This window comes from Aythya ferina (assembly GCF_964211825.1).
Source record: "Aythya ferina genome assembly, chromosome: 3".
NCBI classification, from domain to species: Eukaryota; Metazoa; Chordata; class Aves; order Anseriformes; family Anatidae; genus Aythya; species Aythya ferina.
In genome coordinates, this window is record NC_140298.1 from 105,732,196 (window position 1) to 105,753,126 (window position 20,931).

The 20,931-nt window shown below is 37.2% G+C and overlaps 1 long non-coding RNA gene across 1 annotated transcript; it reads right to left on the reverse strand.

The window, feature by feature from the left end:
* Positions 1 to 273: 273 nt before the first annotated feature.
* Positions 274 to 9,986, reverse strand: LOC311434867. Its single transcript, XR_014691787.1, has 4 exons — positions 9,946 to 9,986; positions 7,524 to 7,582; positions 6,512 to 6,624; positions 274 to 2,511 (listed from the first exon to the last, which is right to left on the reverse strand). It is a non-coding gene; the product is annotated as an uncharacterized lncRNA (long non-coding RNA).
* Positions 9,987 to 20,931: the final 10,945 nt, after the last annotated feature.

The window sequence follows — 20,931 nt, forward strand, 5'->3', positions numbered from 1 at the left end:
TTCTCATCAAACAGGACACAACATGCTAATGCTGCTGGGCTGTAATGGATATCTGTGCAATACCAGTAATTGCTCTCATTTAGTCTATCTACAGTTACTAGTCTTGTCCTTCATGGTACAATAAATGAGAAAAAAAAAAAATTATCCAAACTGGTACGAAAATTCTATTTCAAACAACAAGATCTACAAGTCATGTTAGCAGTAGATTAACATAAAGACATTTCTTTTTTATCACGTACTATTTCTTCATAAAACAGACTGCAAACTCTTAAGTAGTTTTAATAGTATTAACAACAGGCATTTATTATTATTATTAGCAACAACAAAGTTACAGCAAGATATTTATATGAAAATGGCACTCAATATTCCCACACTAGAGCTGCAATGACTGAGCAGGAAAACAAGCACTTGTCATCACATAGTATCGCATATTTCACTTTCATAATTACTTTCACCAGAAGATTTGAGGACACATGTTAGATGAAATGCACGTAATCACAATGAGCTATGTTAGACCCCCTCTTCTCCACAGGTTCTAATTTCATTTTACAGTTACAGAAAGAGCAGCAGGGTAGTTTGAAGGGTAATAATATGCAGTGCTCTGACTCAAATATTATCAGAAAAAAAGCAGCACATTTTCTTCTTTTAAATGCTAACACTGTGAGGCTTCAGCTTCACCGACCCATGCCCTCCTCTGTTTTTCAGTCCATACTGGGTGCCATGTGGTAGGTATTGTTTGCTGGAAGGGCCAATGAATGTTGTGGAGAATCATCTCCATGCAGAGGTTTCTCATCTGAAAGTGAAGCCTTGCAACTGTGTGGAGCACTGAATGAGTACTTTATGTTGTGAAAAACATTTTATATGATGGCAGAGCACCCCCCTGATGTGTTTTCTTCTCTACAGCATTTTGATCATATTATAAAAATAGTAGCTTTTTTTTTTTTTTTTTGGGGGGGGGGGGGGGGAGAGAGTGGTTATGCAAATGCACACAGCAAAGTGCACTAAAGACTTATGTTTTATTTTCAATTAACTTGTAGTCAGTTCTAGATTATTAGTGCAATAGGATGTGTATTTGGTTCTCATAGTGGTGAAGGGATTATGGGCCTGTTTGATAAAATCTGACGAGATCCCAAAGTATGTTTACAGTCCAGGATTTTCCTGTTCCAACAGCTCTTGTGATCAAATTTAACACTCTCATGGTTTGCACTGCTTTCCCATTTTAGTAGAAGAACATTCATTTCAGTGCCACAGTTGTAATCTTCCTGCCTGTTCACTTCTATGCCCATCAGGGACATTGCCAAGAGAGCCAAGGGGGAGTTCTAGGCACAGGATGGGTGAAAAAGGGTGCAAAGCTCTTAAACATGCAAAATGACTGCTACCATCAGCGAGATCTGGAAATGGGTCATTGAGAAGAAGCACAACAGGAAGGTTGGTCTGAAATTGTTTTTGATATGGATGTGAGAAGAGTGTTGCACATCTGTCCCACAGATGGTCAGAGCTGGAAGACCATTTCTAAGTGTGAAGTATGCATTGCTGCTTCTATTTAGGCTATATGGAGGCTTCAGACTGAAGTTTGATTGTAGCACATGTAAGACACACCAAGCTAGTTTTAATTTAAAACTGCATACCATAGGATACAGCTGCCAAGTCAGTGCTCAGGTTTATGTGCAAGCATAATATTGCTTGCTCAAAATTATGCTTGCACATTGTGCTTGCACTTGAGTTTGGTTTTTGCTCACAGCAAAACCAATGTTCTGTTAGGTTTTCTGCCATCAATACAGGAATTAAATATATGATTAGAAGATTAGAGTTAGCTCAGTTATGTCTACATGTTCACCAGTCCTATCTAGACATAGCTTTTCCTGTCTGTCAACACATAATTTTGGGTTTTGATAACCTAAATTTACAAAGAATATCCTCCAAACTATCAGTAAGACATTTATGTTTGTGTTGAATGGACTCCAAGTGAAAAAAGCAAAATACTGTTCTACAGTGGGTTATTTCACGGAATATTTACCCAATATAGATTCATATTAAAAACAAATAAACACACCATCAAACAAAACAACAACAATAAAATAAACATATTGAAGCTTTTATAGTTTGATACTCTCATGTTGCAATTCCAAAGGTAGACATTAGTAACAATGAAATCATGGACTAGGACACACTACCTATATAAACAAAATAAATGATTTTCTTTACTGTGACAAAAAATGTCGTTGTCCTCCAGAACAGAACAGATGTCTACATTGTGTATGTAGACTTTGGGAAAGGACAGGAGAGAAAACACTCATGATATTTTATTGTACTTCTGACTGAGATTTCATGTAGTCTTACTTCTGAGTTACTTAACTGCATTTTCTATGTAACTTAGTGTGTGATAGCTGCATATGAAACCAGGCACTGACATCAGAAGTATTCTGATTGTGCAGATATAATGTGTTCTGAAGCTGTCCTGCTGAAACTTGGGGCTCTCTTTGCCTTAGCAGCATGTGTATCACAGTCATCCTGATCAAGAAAAAAAGAAAACACTAAATATATTTTATCATAATTAGTATTTCCCCTTGTGGAGGCCCTCTACATATATATTGGAAACACTTTTTAAATATGTGAAGAGCTAGGCAGTGAGACAGACTTCAGAGAGTAAATGAAAAATCCCATTTTTTTCTCAAAGAGAGAGGTCCATTTTAGGAACTGTCTGGACAAACTCGTCATGGATAGCTTAGGCACATTTAATTCTTCCTCAAAGCAAGAGATAGACTACTGGTTCTTTGAAGTCCCTTCCAACCCCACATTACTATTATACCTTTATTTATTTTTATTTGTATTAAGGGGATTAAGGTTGCTTTTGCTGAGCATTATACAGATTCTAGAACAAAGATGGAACGTTCTCTAATGAATTAACAATTTCCCTGCCTAAGGGTCTTAGAGCTCAACTACAGATAGACCTGCAAGGATGATGACAGGTTACAAAAAAGGTCATGGCAACCACAGCACTCCATTTGGCTTTTCATTAGCCTAACTTCAACATTTTTTTCTTATCTCCTGGAAGGCCAAATCTTATTTACCTACTGAAAGTGATTGCTATTTTAGGAGAGCTACTGTGAAAATCATAAGATTAGTGATCATTCTTATCTCCTTTGCAATAGAATTTCATAACTTTGGTAGACTGATGAGCAACTTTTGTTCCCATCATGAATCTCATGCTTTTCTTTGAGAGCTACCATTGCATCAGTGTAATTGTATAATTGTTAATACAGATTGTAGCAGGGAGAGCCCATTTTTGAACACTACTTTGAATAATTTAAATTCAGATCTGTCCTTTCATTTTGATCTGGCATTGTAGATCTGCCATCAGTCTCTTGCCTACAGGCAACAGCACTGAGCAGGAAATGAAATACAGTCAACATTTTTTTTTCTCCCTGTAAGCTAATGAAGTGTAGAAAATAAAATACTGGATTGCAAGCAAAATCAGAACAGTTTGTAGTATGTGTAGTATGAAATAAGGATTATGATGTTCAGGTGTTATTACAAAGGGGACATTCACTGGCAGAGGAGGGCAGTGAGATGCATACTCGTTGCACTGGTAGGTATCTAAATGCTATCTAAACTCTGGCTGTGGAATTCAGTGACTGTTCTGCAAAGGAAACAGGATTGCTACTGCCCCAGGTCCGTGGGCAAAGATGTTGGGATGTAGCTTTATGCCTGGCAGAAACAGGGTAAAAAATAAATGATGCAATACAACTACAGGGAGTTTCTAGGATCTCTTGAGACAAACTCAAGGTTAAGAGACTGAAAAAGAAAAGCATATATTTCAGTATAGGTTATGGTGTTTGACGTTTCGTCACAAGATTTGCCCTGCACTGCTTTCATCAGATCAATTTTGCTAAAAGATAGGAAGCCAAGTGCCCTCTACATTGATATGATTTGGACACCTGCTTCTCTCCAGAAATTTTACATATTTTTGTGTAGGACAGAAAAAAAGTGATGAACCCCAGCAACACTCCCACGTCCAATTTTCTTGAAAATGAGATAATGTAGATGAGCTCTTTTCTTCTAAATTATTTTAAATTTTTAAGAAATCTGCTGTTGCAGTGTACCACACACAATAGGGACATTTGAATCTTTCTTTCTGTGCTATATTAGACACTGAATTATTATGATATGATGGGTTAATATGTGTGATGTTGGATGAATTTTAGATTAAAAATGCATTTCCATATGTAGATGGGCAACCTGATGTTTTGACAAAATATGAGTTCAGCTCGGCATCACCAAAATAGCCCCACCAACCCTTTTTCCTTTCACAGTCCCTTGAAATGCAAGAACACCTTATATTTTAGCTGTCATCTTAATGCTAGATATTATTATAAGGGAAAAAGAGCTAATATCAACTGCTTTTAATTTAGGCAGGATTTCTTTTATATGAAGACAGAGAATTTTTCTTCTATAACCATTTTGACTGGAAGTCATAGGGCCCTTGCCAAGAAGTTTCAATTATGCTTTTAAAATATAAATCCTAGGAGTCTTGAAATTACAGGGTGTGGGTAGCGATATGTTAAATGTTTAACAAGTGAGGAGAAATTAGTGCATTTTGGCTTATCCTCAGTGCTGTTAAGAAACAAAAACGATCTTTTGTTGTAGGTAAAAACAGTTCCTTCCAAAGAAGTCTGTAAAAACTGGAAAGCATTTTCATATAATTCTGTGAAAATGACACAGATAACTGCAGAATGTGGAAAACAAGTCCAGCCACAGAGCCTCACCCAGGACAATGTTCATTAGGAGGACATGGTGTAAAAACACCGTAGGATGTTTTGGCTACTACAGCAATCATGGGATTATCTGGGGTGTGTTTTAGCTCTACCCACCAAGAACATTTCCCGTGTGGTATTTGGGTGGGGAAAGTGAAAATCTACCCCACTGTCAGGTATGAAACTATTTCCTTTTTTCAGTTTGAGGCTAAGTGTATGCCTTATTCGTTTGGGTGGAGGACAATAACAGATTCAGTCACTCTTGAAGGAGAAGGTATTTCAGTTGGGGCAGGGGGTATTTGTGCACACCTTGGAGTTGTTCATATCGGTACTGATTGGGAAGAAGCTATTCCTTCCTTCAGAGTACCAGGTTACACTACAGTTACGTGATCAGTAATGCTGTGTTTGTTAATGATCAGTAGCAAAATCTGTCCTGTATGAACAAATGTGATCCAGCTTAGTTTCAGTCAGATGTCTGTATTTCTGTCAGATTAGCCAGAGTACACACGTCAGAATTTATGTCTTTTTTTTTTTTTTTTTTTTTTTTTTCCCAGAGATGGGAGAACAAATGGTATCAGTTCTGGTATTAGATGGGATGATGTAGATGAATAATACCTACTCTGGTATAAAGCCTGTCGGTACAAAGTTAACCCTTCAGCTGTTTTTGAACAAATTGGAGACAGTTGAATGACATGACTTAGAATCAGCCTTTTGCATCAACTGTCTTTGGCATTTTGAACTGGTATCAGGAGCCCTAAAGCCAACATTTGCTGTTTTGTATACCTATGGCCTCAAGTTGTAAAACACACACTGTTCCTAATGTGCCATTATTATGGGTACATAAATCATCGCACTTCAGAATAACTAGGAAACTTACCAAGTAAATATAACAAAAGTCGCATTCAGGTATAGTATTGACACTTGCTTAGATGTCAATATAAAAACTTTCAGGTGCCTCAGTCCTCAGGGCTGGCCAGTGAGTTTATTATGTTTCCTCTCCTTGCACTGCTTAGGTAGAGCTTTAATCCAAAATGGATAAGAACAAGACCTTAGCTCTTCATTTTCAGTAACCTTTCTTTAAGAAATTGTGTTGAAACTTTCATGTTTCCTTAATTTGTATTAGCAATAATAATCCATTAGTACCTTTCTAACCAAAGCATTAGTCTTTGGAACACTGTAAGAAAGCAAGGGGACTTTACTATTCCCCATTGAATTATTTTAGACTGTAATCTGTGGGAGGCAGGGAGTAAATTCTTGTTGCACTTCTGAACACTGAGAACAAAATGGTTCACAACTGGGATTCCTAAGCACAAATACAAAATAACAAACCAGCAACAACTATTAATACAGCCATGGCCTAATTAAAATTGGTACACAATAGGCTACAGGCACTGACTTTGGAGGAGCTGATGAATGGTGTCATACAGACAAAAATTACCTTCTTCTGTCAAACACAAATTACTGAGTTCAGTTCAAGGGTAATGTGGGGAAATAGTAGACATATGTGATAAGCAGGAGATGTACATCAGCTAAATTAATTTATTATTATTATTACTTCTCTAACGTCTGTGAATCTAGAAGAACTGATGAATATACAAAATGTGAACCCAAAAGTTACTTAACCTAAACTTGATGCTTTTTTTTTTTGTTTGTGTTTGTTTTGTTTTGTGTTGTTGTTATTGTTGTTGCTTTTTCCCTTTAAGATTTCTGTTTCAAAGTGTTGTGTGCTCATTATTTTCAGAAGTATCAGGAATTACCTGGGCATGGTTAGATTTCTCTGCAAGGCTCAGGCCTTCTTGACCTTTCTAAGACTTCACTGGAGTCAATGGGAGCTAGAAGTTCCATGTAACACCCATGAATTGAATGCAAGCTGTGTCAAAGGGCAAAGATCACAATCAGAACCTACAGTGAAAATTTGGCACTAACTACTTTTCCCTCCCTCTCCCCAAGGTCATCCAGAATTATATTTCAGTGATTCCTGTTTCCTAATCTTCTGTTCAGTAGGGCATGTTTTGCTGCCTTGTTCTTAATATTTCACAATTCAACAGGATATAACAGCTATTACAAAACCCAACCAATGAAATTTTAAGGTAATCTGAGATTTCTCTAAGCAGGTAAGATTCTGATCTTGCAATTTGTTTCATATTGATGGGGCTTTGCACAGGATACCACTCACAGGGAACAAAGGTTTAGGGTTGCATTAATGAATATGAAACTTGTAGGATATTATAAACACTTTTTTTTTTTTTTTTTTTTTTTTTTTTTTTTGGTATGTGGCCCCTATCTTTTGTCCAGTGATACATGTTTCTGGTATATTGTATCATGATCCTGACCTAACAGAGTCATACAGAAAGTCCATCAAAAGTCATTATTAGATTTTTAGAATATAACACATCAAAAAAAAAAATATATATATATAATATATATACATGTATATATATATATATATATTTGGACCAACCTAACTAAGCAAAGAAGATCTTTCTGTGCTGAAAACTGAGATCATTTTCAAGTATATAGCTAAGCAGGGGTGTTAATTTTTAACTTCATGAAATGCTTCAGAGTAAGTGAAGTTCAGTAATCCCAAAATAACTGGGAGATAGAGGTTAAAAATTTGGCCCAGTTTCTAGGATATAAGAGAGAAATCTCTAAATCTGAAGTTACTTCCCACTCTCCAAAGATAAAAAGGTCATGACACATCCTTTCATTCTGCTAACATGCTGACCAAAAGACAGAGAAATGATTTAAAATTCAAATCTGAATCCTTACTTTTCTTAGGTCATGCATCCAATTTTGAGGAAGATTTGTTGTCAGAGCATTCAGATTATCTGACAAAAAAAAAAAAAAAGAAAAAAAAAAGAAAAAAGTGTCACTCTTGCTAATGTAAAGAGTAATTTTCTTCTCTGAAATAGCCAGTAGCTTCTCTTTTTCTGTTGACCTATCATATAATTTTTTTAAAAAATCAACAGAAGTCGTTTACATTTATACTTTGTAGAAAATTTCAGATAAAAGCTTTGGGGATTTATATGTAAGGCTATGACATCAGAGCCATGTTCTATTGAGGCTTCTTATCTTTATGCCACACTACCTAGTAGAATATAAATCTATAATGGCAGCAGTACCACAGATGCTGTAGTTTACAATATCTAGAAGAAACAACAGAGGCAAAGGAGACATAAAAGGATAATTTTGCTTACACAAAATAGCAGCCTGAAAAATAAAAACAGGAAAACAAACAAGCAGATGGAGAAGGCAAAATCTGCAAGACACAGCTGTGCAAAGTATTTAAATATCCAGATGCAAAGCAGTTTAAGGGTCAGGGACAAGGGAAGGACATAGAATTCTCTTAGCAGCTCTGTAGCATTACCAAATAGCCCACTTTAAATATTCAAACACATTGATGGTTACTCATTTTTCCAACTTTCTGTCAGATTTAACAGGATTCTTAAATTTTGTTAAAAAATCCAGACTCCAGAGCACCTTTTAACATGGGTTTGTTACTGTTTACACAAGAGCACAATAATTAATGTGTGAGAAAAAAAAATAATTCTCAATTGGTCTGTACTCAATTCCATTTTAGCAAAAGGATTAATAATAAATACATATATATATTTTAGAATAGTCAAAATTGTTTTCTGAAGCAATTGCTACCCATAATAATAATAATTTGCGCTTTTACTGTATACTGACTTCATCTAAGGGATTCAAGGGCTTTATGAACATTAATTAGGCATCTGCAGGCACTATTAAGCACCACCAGTTGCTAGATGATGATTTTGGTCTGTCATTAGCTCAGAAGACTCCACCTGCCTGTTTTACTTAGTATGCTGTAAGGGGGGCTGGGAAAAGTGTTGTATCTGCATCGTTTGCTTAATATTGAAATGTAGGAAAGGCATCTCTTGCTCTGAAATGTAGCTGCAGAGGAAAGCGTTCACCTAAAACGGGTCCCTGAATGAGATTTTATTACTGCTTCCATTATCTTCCTGAGCTTCAGACTCCCTGCTGAGCTGGCAGATGTCTCCTCACATCATGGCAGTGTCTGAAAGACAGATTCTCATTCCTGACCTCTGTTGTGTTGCAAGTTCTCCAGTCATTCTGGAAGCCTGTTCAAAGCCACAGATCCACTTTATAATCACTCTACAGACAGGTTCAAATACTTTAAATGATTTTTTACTCACCATGTTTCTTTCTCCATCTCCTCCATCACCTTTTCTACCTATTCTACCTATTTCTACCATCACCTATTCTGCCTTTGTCCTGCTCTGGATAAGACATGATCAGTGGTCCTGTACCAGCTTGGCCAGTGTCAGGTGGGAGGTAATAAAACTGGTTTGTCACTCAGCCACCAAGTTATTCATCCTTCCTTTGCATGGTGAATAACTGCATTTTAAATGAGCCCCAAACTCACTGTATTTTTTTGGTAAAGGATTCTAGTCTCCTTACAAGAAACTTCAGAAGCAAGGTAAATAATAAAAAAGAGCCAGGGGCAATGAAAACTGAGCCAGTGAGTCACGTGAAAGCTAAAGTCTAGTTTAAGCATGGTACTTAAATAAACATGCTGCAGCAGCCATCGTTCCTCATAGGGGAGACCCGCAAAGAACAAAGAATATTGTTTTCGTAAATTGTGATTTAATAATTAAATGAAGAAAGTACATTGAGATGTTGAAAACCATATTTCCTATGACTAAAGGAAAAAAAAAAAAAAAGGCAGTATGAAAGGATTCTGATAGTGTTATATAATGACAATCTTCTGATTCCTCACTATCTGTCAAGGTGCATTGAAGTCCTACTTCATTGAGATGGTACAGGACTCTTAGATATTAGATCCATTCACATGCTTAAATGCTTACATTAAGCAAGGAACTGTTTTCCAATTTCTTAATAATTTTTCTGCATGCTGCTTTTACATTTGAATGGATGTTAGAGGTCTGATTCTGGCTTTTTGTCGTGGTTTAACCCGGCTGGCAGCTAAACACCACACAGCCTTTCGCTCACCCTCCCCCCTCCCTCTCTGGGATGGGGGAGAGAAATGGAAAGTGAAGCCCATGAGTTGAGATAAAGACAGTTTAATAAGACAGGAAAATAATAATAACAATAATAATAATAACAATATTAATAATAATACAATGATGATAATAGTACTACTACTAATAATATGTACAAACAAGTGATGCACAATGCAATTGCTCACCACCCGCTGACCGATGCCCAGCCTAACTCGAAGCAGTCCGGTCCCCTTCCCCCAGCTAGCCACCCCTATATATTGTTTAGCATGACGTCAGATGGTATGGAATACCCCTTTGGCTAGTTTGGGTCACCTGTCCTGGGTCTGTCCCCTCCCAGCTCTTGCTGCACCCCCAGCCTGCCCATTGGCAGGACAGAGCAAGAAGCTGAGATGTCCTTGGCTTAGTATAAGCACTGCTCTGCAGCAATTAAAACATCGGGGTGTTATCAGCACTCTTCTCATCCTAAGCCAAAACACAGCATTCCACCAGCTACTAGGAAGAAAATTAACTCTGTTCTAACTGAAACCAGGACACTTTTCAGGATTTTTCAGTACATAGAGAAAGGAGGAAGCCCTGAGACTTTGGTCACATCTTCATGCTGTGTTTTATAATTGTAAAGACTGATTTTAAAGCTTTTAAACTTTGCTGGTCTAGAGGAGATTACCTTGAAGATGTACCAATAACAGTGTCTGAGAAACATCAGGACGGTGTCCGTGTTGTTCTGTATCTAGATAATGGCAGTAGCTTCTTGCGGTGGTTTTACTCAGGTGGGTGGCCAAGCTTCACCACAACTGCTCCCTCACTCCCCCTCCTCAAAGAGGAATGGGAAGAAAATACAATGAAGAAGGCTCAAGGGTTGAGATAAGGATGAGGAGATTGCAGAGTACTAATCGTGATGGACAAAACAGACTCAGCATCAGTAAGATTTACATGTATTACTTATTACTAACAAGCTAGAGAAATGAGAAACAAAGGAAAGAAAACAAAAGCACCTTCCCTCCATCCGCCCTCTTCCACCTCCTCCCCCCAAGCAGTGCAGGGGAATGGGGGAATGGGGGTTATGGTCAGTCTATAGAGCTTCTTCTCCGCCACTCCTTCTTGGTCACTCTCGTCCCCTGTGCTGTGGGGTCCCACCCACGGGATGCAGTCCTTGATGAACTGATCCGGCGTGGGCTTCCCACAGGCAGCATCTCTTCCAGAACTGCTCCAGATATGGGTCCGTACCATGGGGTCCATCCCTCAGGAGAAAACTGCTCCAACCTGGCTTCCCCACGGGCAGCAGCTCCTCTCAGGTCACCCGCTCCTGCGTGGTCTCCTCTCCATGGGCTACAGGTCCAGCCTGAAATCTGCTCCGGCAGGGGTCTTTCACAGGCTGCAGCCTCCATCAGTCCAGGTCCACCTGCTCCACCTTGGTCTCCTCCACAGGCTGCATTGTGGAACCCTGCTGCACTGTGGTGCTCCATGGGCTGCAGGGGGACATCCTGCTTCACCATGGTCCTCACCACAGGCCGCAGGGGACTTCTGCTCTGGTGCCCAGAGCACCTCTCCCCCTCCTTCTTCACTGACCCTGGTGCCTGCAAGGCTGTTTGTCACTCCTCTTACTCTCCCAGCTGCTGTGTGGCGCAGCGTTTTGTTTATTTGTTTGTTTGTTTGTTTTCCCTGTCTTAAATATGCTCTGTAAGAGCTCAGCTCAGCTCTGCTCAGCTCTGCTCAGCTCTGCTCAGCAGTGGGACCCTTACCAAACATGGGGCAGCTTCTAGATCCTTTTCACAGAAGCCACCCCTATGGCCCCATGCTACCAAATCCTTGCCACGTAAACCTACTACACTTCTGAGTCTGTAGTGGTCTATAAAGATTGTGTTAAGGCCGTACACCACTTAATGTTATTCCAGAAAGCTAAAAGCTTCCTCATTTAACAGAGTGCAGGCAGCCACTGCTATGACTGTAGAGAAGCATAGTTGGTAGTTGGAAGAAAGAGAAACTATCATTGCACAGCCTACCAAGATCCTCTCACCTTTTAGAGGTCCCAGTATGGATCTTGCAGCATTTCTCACTTGTCTGCACCACAAATTTACAGCTTCTCAATTGGCTAATTTGCCAGAAAGCTGAGATTAGATGCAGCAGCACAAGCCAGATCCCATCCTTAGCCCTGATTGGCTCATCTCCCAGCTCCTCTGCTCCCCAAATGAGGTGCAGACATCCCTGCTCTGCCATGTAGGCACTTCTCCACTGCTCATTGTGGGATGCAAGTGCAGTGCAAGAACCCCTGCTCGACATGTAGCTGCAGCATCATTTCCTTGTTATGAAATGAATCATACTTGCATTCTTCAGATCGTTACCAAAAAATAAAAAAATAAAAAAGGAAAAGCGTGACTGTGAACTACATTCCTTTTTCCTTGCATTCAAGAACTGAGGCCAAAGACAAAGCAGTGCTGAACATGGAACCAATTATTATTTTATCAACTACCCAAAGAAAATATATCTACCAAGGAAAAATAAAAATAAAATAATAAAAAATAAAATAAAATAAAATAAAATAAAATAAAATAAAATAAAATAAAATAAAATAAAATAAAATAAAATAAATAAAACAAAACAACAAAAAACATGCACACGAGAGAAGCTACTTCAAAATCTGCAGACTTTTTTTTTTTTTTAATTCTTAAAATCTTTTGGATCCCACCTCTTTTTCTCCTGTTTCCTGTCATATTTATAACAAACCTTTTTGGCAAGCTAACAAGATTTCTTTTGTTGCACTGAAAACTTTGTGCATGATTCATTTTTTTTTTTTCTTAGAAAAAGCTTCAAGCCAAATATTGTTTTCAGAGCCTTTTCTTCCTATGTTCTCTCCCCTCCCCAAATCCTTTTTTCCCGAGGGACATCCTTGTTCATGGTAGCCTACTGTAAACAAAGGAAAGATGATATCAAAGTAATTGCTTGAAATATAATTGATGACAGACTTCTACAACACTTAGCAGTGTCTTTGCATGTACATAATACTTTTGCACACTTTGGTAATTCTTGGAAACTAATCATCCTTTGGAAGAAAAAGAAAAAGGACAAAAGGGAAAACACACAAGTTCATTTCTTAAACGGGCTTGGAAGCTTGTAAGGTACATCCGGTGCTTTTCCAAATATGGTCTGTGTCTGCATCTCACATTTTTTTTTCCAGCAGATTTTGGTATCTTGCCCCTTACAGATTTTTTATTTGAGAGGTTTTATCATCCACCTCTCCATATGTTATCACATATTTCCTGATATACATATATACATATATATGTTTTTCACAGCATACACAGACGACTGCTTGGGGGCCTCCTGTTTTTTGATCAATCTGTAATGTTTTGCTTTCATCCATTCCTATTTGGAAGTCTGTTTTCTTGTTCATTCTTTTATTGTTCTTATTCATGCTTTTTAAAAATGGAAATAGGGGTGTAAGAGGAGACAAAAGTGGGTGTTTCATCAACTCCAGGCCCCTCCACCTTCATCTCTCCCTACCCATTTGGGATCCATTTTAGCAAACTACACAAATCTTTCACAAGGGCAAGTCAAGACAATTTCTTGTCACAGCAGAACAAGCTGACGTTAAGCTGTGTAGTACTCTAGCTGTAGTAGTCTACCTGTAGCTACAGAGGCTGTTTTACAATGATACATTATGACAAATAGAGGTAACATTCCAAAGAATTTTTATTTGAGACTAGAAGTGGTGAAAACAAATGGAAGGGAAGGGAAGGGAAGGGAAGGGAAGGGAAGGGAAGGGAAGGGAAGGGAAGGGAAGGGAAGGGAAGGGAAGGGAAGGGAAGGGAAGGGAAGGGAAGGGAAGGGAAGGGAAGGGAAGGGAAGGGAAGGGAAGGGAAGGGAAGGGAAGGGAAGGGAAGGGAAGGGAAGGGAAGGGAAGGATATTGAAATTTTGCTCAATATATTTTGGATACTTGCAAAATGTTGTTTATGTTATTTGCCATTAATACTGTCACCATATCTCTTGTGTAAAGCTTATATGTTCTTCCTCCAAATGTTACATGAGCTATTTTTCCATCATGCCAAATGCTACTTGAGCTATTTTTTTGTGCCAGAAGGAAATCTTGTCCAGGTAAGTCTCAGTGGAGATTGTTAGTATCTCTCAATTTATGGATTTATGGTTTATTCATCACAGAGAAAATAAATGATGATTTCTGCTTAAGCATACAAATTCATGGTTAAAATCTATAGCCATATAATATTACCATTGCTTTTCTTCACTTTCCCCCTTCTGTGTGTTTTACTCATTCATATTCAGTCTTAAACTGAGTCTCATGTTTTGAGACAGTATTTGAATGAGACTAAGTACAATGAGATGTTAACCTTAATCCAAATCTGCTTGTTCTAGCTCACTGCAAATAAATAATAGCACCAACATTAGTTTAAAGAATGTGGGTGGGATCCTGTCCATGTAACTTAGGGATATAATTATACTTCAATTATAGACCCTTAGGGTAAAATTTCATTTCATGTAAATGTAATTGTTTGCTACACAGATGTCTACATTTGAGCTATTTGTTGAGGTTCTTTTTATATTCATTGGACAAAAAGAGACACATGGGGGACAATTCTGCTCTACTTGAGACTGTGATGCATTATTCCCTCCAATGGAACAACAGGAAATTTGTTACGTTGCACAGATGAGTTCAGGGGTTTCTGCTTCACTAAGCTCATGTTGTTTATATGTGGAAGGTAGGTCTCTAGGAGAAATGAAATATCACTATGTGGCTGGTGCCTCAAATAGAGATTTCAGTAAGGTTATAAATATCAACTTCTGATTTCATGATGGTTATGATATGGATGAAAAGACCCTTACAGGCACTTTGAGAAATCTTTCTGTGAATAGATGTAAGGGTATTACAAAATTATTTGCTGGACAATCGGAAGTATTTAACAGATACTAGTGTTAATTTTAAAGAAATTGTGTACTCTGATATTTCTGAGAACACATAATCTAACACTTCTAGTTATTCTAAATACAGAACTAATTATTTCATCACTGAAATAATTTTCCTTCAGAAATAGCTGTTTCTTATAGATCACTTTTTTTATTTTATTTTATTTTTTTCTACCAGGTAGGAGAGACAAAATTTATAATTGGCACAGTCTTTGTAAATTTTGAAGTATCTTGTGAAATGCAGACAAAATATATTAGGCTTACAAGGAATTTCTTTCTTCTGTGTGGAGGTCTGGCTGAGACAGAAGTGTATAGTTGAGCTGGTGTACATCTGCAAAACCTGTGAAAATCAAATCTTGTGTGACCAAGGGGAAGATAGACTAAGGGAGATGCTTTTTGTCCTTCAACCTTTTTCAGGATATTTGTTGCAAAATATATATCAGCAGATCCATCCAGAGGATCATTACTTATCCTTTGATTAGCCTGTTTCTGATACAATCTTTGATTCTTCTTACTCATGCTCAAAAAACATGCTGAAGGTCATTTCTGAGTTAAAATATCAAGTGTACAATTTAGCTTCAAACTTGTAAGAAACAATTAAGAGTAACTATGAATTCAATAAAACCACACTATCTTAAAAATGCTAAAGAACAAAATAAAAAATATATATATTTTTAAAAAATGTAAATATTAGAACTAACAATATTTCCACATTTGTATGAATCTAAATTAAGCTATTTTGAACTCAACATCCTTAAATGAAAGCCCTGCCAGTCATCAGAAATTTTTGAAAATCTGATCTTAAGTGGTAATGAATTGTCTGATTATATCTTGCCTTTTCCTAGAGCAGCAATAATCTTCCTGGTTGCCCTGTGGACTAAAAAGTGCAGCAGTTTCTTGGAGACTTCTGTCCTCATATTTGCAAGTGACACTAATACCTTTTACTTATTAATATGTTTTTCTTTGATCTTACATATATTATTTGGCACAAGGACAGGAATATGAAAATGTTGGTTGGAAAGATTGCATTTAATTGCATTTAGTATAATTAGAAGGTCATGATAGCCATATAAAGACAGGGAGTAAAAATCACACAAGAAGAAAGATACATGGCTTTGATTTTACTCTCTAATTAATTGCATTGCCCAAAACCACAGCTGTATACCATGAAAGAGGATTAAAAGTGATCGTGTGATGACAGTTATGCAGCTATTACTCATTTAAACCAAAGCAGCAAACTTATGTTCTGCAACAGCTTTTTCTAATATTTCTTTTATTATTTTTCTCTTCACTGTAAAATAATATAAATAAAATGGCAACACATTCCAAAATATCAGTAAAAAGTTTAGAAACATATTTTCTTCTATCTTAAGAGAGTTCTTTTCGTAATACTAATTCCAGGCTTGCTGAGAATTTGTCGATGAAAAGTAAAGAAACATGAATTTTTAGTTGTTACTTAACCAATTATCTGAGATGATTAAAACAAACAAGAAATAAAAATAGGAATGAATGAATAAAAATATTTGCCAGTTTGAAAAGACAAAATGGTTGTCTTTTTTTTTTTTTTTTTTTTTGTGGATTAACCTTATTTAGAATTCTCCTATTACAGAGGATTCTAGATTTAAAACAGGTCAGATTTCTGCAGACAGACAAATTTCATTCAAGCATTTTAAACCAACTTTAGGTGTTCAGATAGCTAGTTAACTCCTAAGAGTCAGTGAAGTGGTCAAAAAAAGGCAAGTCCTTTTTGGAGTCCTCTTTCCATTTACCTTTGTCAGGCTGAATGGATGTATGAATGTAAACTGCAACCCAGGCATACCACTCATTTCTGCAGATATTTGATGAATATTTGATAAATCATGTATACCACTTGTGCTAGGATTTCAGCTGTAAGTCTATTGCAAAGCTTTTATCAGCATTGGACTTATCTAGAGAAGTACACCAAAAAAAAAATAAATAAATAAAAGGAATGAGGTTAACCATCAAATATTTGGCCATAGCAAAGAGTAAGTAAGAAAGAACTAGACTAATTTAACATCATTCATATTTACAACTATACAGAGGTATAAGATACTTGGCTACCTGGCTACAATTTTCAGGAGGCAGTCTGTGATGTGGAGATGACTTCTGATGTGAAAGTAAACCACAAGGCCATTTAATTGAACTTAATATTTTCCCTTTTAGTTCTTTAAAACTTAAATTGTATGAGCAATATGTAGCAGGTACTCCAAAAGACATGAGATAGAGGAAGAGAAAGCAAAGAATAGGTTCATTCAAGACTCACTCAAAACTGAATGACATTTTACAAAAAGTTTCCATTCTGTGCTTTTTTGTGTGAGTGTTTAAAGAAAATGTTTGGGTCTTTTTTCCCCTTACCATCTTTTCTTCTTCCCTCAGGGGTTTGTACTTTATTTCCCTAATATTTTGCTATAGAAACCTGATCATATTTTTGATGGTAAAATCAATTCTACAAGATAAAAAAGAGAATTTCTGCACTTCCACCAAGAATAAAGCATTTATACAAGGCACCCAACAGAGGAGTGTGGATGCTTTGAGGTTCCCGTCTAAGAGCTTGCACTGCAGGGTGAGGAAGAAGAGCCAGCCTGCAGCTACCACCTGGGGAGCAACCTCCCATGGGCAATTCCCACCTAAGTGAGTTACAAGATGGAGCTCCTGGTCTTCTTGACTATGGAGGATGCTTACAGCACCTCTTTTCTGAATTTAAGTACCTTGACTATATACCTGTACATACCTTGTTCAGGGGGATGAATCTGAGCCTACAGACATGCTGCAGAGAGGTTAAAGAGCATTTTAGTTCCTTTTATTTGCTTCGCTGGTGAATGAAAGCAACAAAACCTGCACATGTACACATAACTAAAACACAGCGTCTGATATAATGCTGGGTAAATCTCTCAAATCCTGCCTCCTAACAAGTATGTTACACAGTCATACACAACATTACTTTAGGAAGAAAATCTGAATGCAAGATAATATTCCTTCAAAATCTGTAAAGCTACAGAAGTTCAGAGATTTGGGTTTGCAATTTAATCTATTTACAGCTCAGTTAAAATGTACACCCATTCAGATTTGTCTGATGGAAATACTGAGTATGACTCACTAGTTCCATAATTTGTATTTTATTAAACCCTGTCAAAATATGATTTATGGCTAACCCAAGACAGCCTTGAGACATGAAAGCAGAAATCTTTTGTAGGTGTTATATGACAGGTGTTAGTCTGAGTTTGTTCCTCGCGTTTGCAATCCATAATTTGCATGAGAATAAGCACTCTGATTTCAGCTAATTGATATGTGCCTCTATCTGTCATGTCAGTCTTCTCCGTGGCAGGGCAGATGCCTCCCATAGCGTGGGTGCCATCCAAATGTAACACTGCAAACATGCGGCCCTGCTCTAACCTGCCACTGCTTTCAGCCCACTGCTGAGGAAGTTTTAAATTCAGGGGATCCCCTTTTTTCCCTCACAGCCCTTAGAAGAACTGTATCACTCTAATTGTGAACTAAATTCTTTGCACTGTTCCTGAGCACAAGAGCAGGGCTTTCTAACATAGAGAAGGTAAGAATACTTGGACCAAGTCTGAAAATAGAGAGGGTAGGATGTCCCCAAACTCAGGTATTATTTGGCAAGGATGAAAAAGGCCTTTTTGAGCATCCAGGGAATCAGTCATCTCTAAAGTATACATTGAATGGTAGTCTGATTTTAATTACTGGTACTCTAGCTACACCACATTTGAAATTTTCTACGTGTCGCCTTCTAAAAGCAGGTTTCTGAAAGGATTCTCTCCATAAGTGCCATAAGGATCCAATTAGAGGCGATTGCTTGATTTCCGAGTCCTTTTGATCAGCCTTTGGTAGTGGCCCACTTCTGAATTCCTCCGGAGCTTTCAGTTTCATTGACACTCCAGAAATAATACCTCGGCAGGATGTCACTTGGTGCTCTGAGCTCTGATACACCCTCTATTCAGGCACTGGTACTAGACATTATCACACCACAGCAAGGGTCTTTTGCTAACAGCAATAAAGCTGTCCAAAAAATAGGAGGACTGGAATTGTTAAGCACTTTCCAAAGCTTCAGCTGTTCAAAGACAAACAGCTGAGTCCTGTCTTCAGAGAATTATGGTGTCTTTTGCTGAAATCAATAGAGAGCTCCAGTCTGTGCCTTTTTTTGTACACTTAGGAGATTCAAACAAGAAGTATCATGATATAACATAGATACAATCCTCCTTTAATAGGAACTGACAGAATAAGCACTGAACATCTTCTTAGAAGAGTTTGATTTACATCATTATGTTAAAGAGGAATGAGGAGAATTCTGCTTTACTTTAGCTATTAGGCAAACAGTGGGAATAATCTGGACGGTTTTTTATAATCAGAGGGAAGGGGTCAATGTCCTATCCAGTGAAATGTCCTGCTCTGTTCACAGAATCCCATTTCCTATATTTTCACTTACGTAGCTCTTTCCTTGTTCTGAAAGACTGTGGTGATAAAAAGGCTGGGAAAACTTACAAATTTCAGCAGTCATCCTGGTTTCAAAAGGACAATATTGGGCTAAATATAACAGTCCATAAATCAGAAGTGTTCCAAGAGTTCTGCCATAGACTGATGCTTTTTTTCTGCCTTCAGCTGATAAGAAGATACTACTTGCAGGATATTAAACACCCTCTAACATGGTTATAGCACCTTGGCTCCAACCTCAGTATTACATAGCTCTGAAATTAGTTAGTGTTTTTAAGGAAAGAGACAGACCATATGAAAAGTCTCTTCCTTTGGAAAAAAAATAATTAAAAATCAGTTGTGTGTGGCAAATACCACCTCATAGCCTCACAGCATGCCTTTGAAGATTAGGACTAGTTAACTAACTTGTCCTTTCAGAAGTGAATAGGTTTTTGGGGTTTCATCTTGTAGAAAAGTAGCCTTCAAAACATAGCATAATTCTTTTTTCACTTGCCTTTTTTAACCGATGACAAGCCAAACCAAAAATCATGTTATTTTAAAAGTTTGGCAGGACTCTGCAATGCCATAGTACTTCAACAAAAATACATTTTTTTCCACAATGTTTTCCTTCATTTTTTGTTAAGTGTGAATGCTATACCATGTAAATTTGTCAGGTGTTTGTGAAATGTGTATATTTAACTGCTTCCTTTCTATAAAAGCATATATTATTTTTACAGCTTATAGTAACTTTGCTTTAATGGTGCTTTAGTTCCAATGGGAATGAAAGAACATGTTGGTCAGACAAGTTAGTGTTGTCAGTATTCTTATAGGAACTTTTTTTAATGAGGAGAGCTACTGTAGGATTAATAACAGTAATAAAATAAAATAGTTAACACTTTTGTAAGCTTTTACATCTTCAAGGCCTGTGATATCTAACCTACATGTGAATTAAAGACAATCCTTTCAAGAAAAAGAAACTACAGCAATTTACATCAGCTCAGAATGATATAGTTGCATGTGAACTAGCATTTTTATAACAAAGTTTATACTGAAGGAAAACATTTCTAAATATAATCCCAATCCCAAAATGTAAGTGAGAGACTCCTCTAAGGAATTAAAAAATAAAAATCAAATAAATAGATGATTGTGTCAAAAACCTACTCTTTAAATGACTCTGTGCTGGTTTAGCCACTATATCTACAGCTTGTTCTTTAATGTCTTGGTCTTTCTTCAAGAACTAGTCGCAGTCAAGTGTTTAAAAGCAGACACTATTATGAGAAAGTTTAACTTGATGAGTCACGTACTATTAAATATTGGTTTTAAATGTGGCTAGCAAGCTAATTTGAATAGACCCCTCAAATGTTCCCACAGACTTTTGCAATAGTTTGTCACAATTCTTCCCTGATTAATATCAGTGTAAGAGTAATGTGTTTCAGAGATGTAAAAATTGATTAAATGAGCATGTAATCAACATAATACTGTTTTGTTGGTGGTGATGTTGGTGGTGTTTGGGGCAAAAGAGTATTTTTGATGAGGATCTGTATTGTAGATAGAAATGTTATATTTTTCCTAATGCAGAATTTTAAAAGTCTTTTTTGTCTCCTTACATGTTTCTCAAAGGAGTGGAAGTTTAATACCAAATGTTGACATGTGAAAGAATTACATCTGTATAAGACTATAAGACTTTGCTACATTCTATTTTTACCATCTCAGTTCTGTTAGACGGTCTCATCCCAAGCATTAAAAAAAAAAAAAAAAGCAAACAAACAAAACCAGTTAGCCAGTTAGCACAACTGGTTCTGTAGTT